General features: G+C 51.8%; 1 non-coding gene across 1 annotated transcript; it reads right to left on the bottom strand.

The window, feature by feature from the left end:
* Nucleotides 1-1,341: 1,341 nt before the first annotated feature.
* LOC111725631 lies at nt 1,342-1,503 on the bottom strand. The gene has a single exon (XR_002773654.1). It is a non-coding gene; the product is annotated as a U1 spliceosomal RNA (small nuclear RNA).
* Nucleotides 1,504-2,402: the final 899 nt, after the last annotated feature.

Raw genomic sequence — 2,402 nt, 5'->3', positions numbered from 1 at the left:
AAGCTGGCAGCCCATTCTCTCGGGGTGTGTCTGTAAGGGTGTTTTGGAAGAGCTCAGCATCAGAGTTGGGGACCTTGAAGTTGGAAAGCCTTGAAGAAGGTTTTCCTCCCCAGGGCAGGTGGGCCTCATGCCATCCTGAACAGAGCAGAAAGGTGAAGGAAAGTCAATTCCCTTTCTGCTAGGACTGGACATCCTCCTTTTTATGCCCCCCCAATATTGGTGCTCCTAGTCCTTTGGACTCAGACCGGGACCTATCCCAGGGACCGCCAAGCTCTTGATTCCTAAGTGTAAAGCGGAACTGCACTGTTAGCTTTCCGGTGCCCCAGCTTGCAGACAGCAGGTCATGGGACTTCTCAGTCTCCACAGTCACACGAACCTCATACTCAGTCTCTTTCTGTCTATGTGCTCTGTCTGGAGACCCCTGGCTAATTCACACAGTCTCACAGTCCACATCTCCGGCCTCACATGACTGGGAGGGTCCTTGCATCTGACTTGGTTCCCACAGCATTTTGAGCTTTAACACTGACAGCTTCCCTGGTGGAAAATGGTTATTTTTTATCCTCAGTGGAACATTTCAAAAGACATCCCAACTGTTCAGCCTCCTGTCTCCCCTTTAGCCACATCAGCATCCCCTGGCTCACAATGTTGGAGTGCTGAGGACGGGGGATCCCCCCAGCCGCTGCAGCCCTGGGGTGTTGGCATGAGGGTGGGGTTTGTGTCTCCCCTGCATGCTCTGTGCAGCTCTCAGCTCCATCATTAGAGGGCAGTTCACAGCAGTGGCAGGTGGGGCTGTTCATGTTATTACCCCTTCTGAGGAACCCCTGGAGTCCCGGAGACAAATGCAACCCTGACCCTGCCCTCCCCCAGAGCTCAGTTTTCTCCTACTGTTGCTAGAAATCGAAACCTAGCTACTGCCGAGGGCCAATTGGACATCCTCAAAAGATATGTTCACCCAGAACCTCAGAATTTGATCTATTTTGGAATAAGGGTCTGTACAGGTGTAATCAAGGTGTCTTGTGACAAGATCATCTTGGATTAGGGTGGGCCCTAAATCCAGTGGCAAAGTCCTTGAAGAGAAGAGAAGGGAAAACAAATACAGAGAAGCAAGAAGGTTTGTGAAAATGAAGACAAAGACAGTGATGCAGCCACATCCCCAGTGATGCACGGAACCACAGAAAGCTGGGAGAGTCAGGAAGGGTCCTTCCCCGCAGACTCTGGATGGAGCTTGGCCTGCTGACACTTTGATTTTGGACTTCCAGCCTCCAGAACTGTGAGAGAATTTCCTTCTCTCTTTTCCTTCCTCCCTCCCTTCCTTCCTTCCTTTCATTCTTTCCAGAAAATCAGGAGAAAGCATGAACACAGTCCCCCACTGACAAATTATGCGGTCAAGGTTCCCACATTTAAGAACATCGGAGGGCTCAGCACATCCACAGTGCACTGGATAAGCCTCGCCCTGGGAAAATCATCTCCATGATCATGGTATCTCTCCTGCCAGGTAAATTTTATAGAGAGAGAGAGATTATTTTTTTGACAGAGTCTCCCTCTGTGCCCTGGGTAGAATGCCATGGCATCAGCCTAGCTCACAGCAACCCCAGACTCCTGGGCTTAATCAGTCCTCCTGCCTTAGCCTCCTAAGTAGCTGAGACTACGGGTGCCTATCACAAAGTCCACCTAATTTTTCAATTTTTAGTAGAGATGGGGTTTCACTCTTGCTCAGGCTGGTCTTGAACTTCTGAGCTGAAGCAATCCTCCCACCTCTGCCTCTTAGAGTGCTAAGATTACAGGCATCAACCACTGCACCTGGCCAAGAGAATGAATTTCTGCGGCAGTGTCACCAAGGGCCTCACTGGGATGGCCCTTCAGAATGGGGTTCAGGGGAGGAGTACTTCAGGGGGAAAGGGCTGCCTGACCTTGACCCTGACCCAAATGTGACCTGGAAGTCAGTGTCCACCATGTGTCACTGTCTACCCCTACCCAACTGTCAGCATTAGGTCCCCCAGTCATGCGGTTGTGGCATCCCTCTAGGGTAGGGAGGCAGAGACATACCAGGTTATAGCTGCATGGACCTAAGAGGGGTCTCAGCACACATTCTTGGTCCTCCTGACCTAGCCCTCCCCTGGGTGGCCAGGCATGCATGGTCAACAAGGCAACAGAATCTCTGATTAGACGCCTGATTGCTGCACCAGGCAAGGAGGATTCTGCTAGTCACTGAGCAAAGGTCGGGCAGAACTTGCTGCAAATGTGTTTGCTCAAAACACAACCCTCTCCTGCCTCTGTCCCCTGGGCAGTCATGTGCTGGCTGAACAGGGCTCAGCTCCACCCTAGCGTCTCTCCTCAACCCTCTACCCGCCACGTGAGTCATCCATTGGTGTCCAGGTGCCTCCTTTGGCCCTTCCTTAAAG

This window comes from Otolemur garnettii, unplaced genomic scaffold, assembly GCF_000181295.1.
Source record: "Otolemur garnettii isolate 467f Iridium unplaced genomic scaffold, OtoGar3 scaffold00044, whole genome shotgun sequence".
In the NCBI taxonomy this organism is placed as follows: Eukaryota; Metazoa; Chordata; class Mammalia; order Primates; family Galagidae; genus Otolemur; species Otolemur garnettii.
The sequence above is the reverse complement of the archived record's forward strand: the minus strand, read 5'-3'. Positions and strand labels throughout refer to the sequence as shown.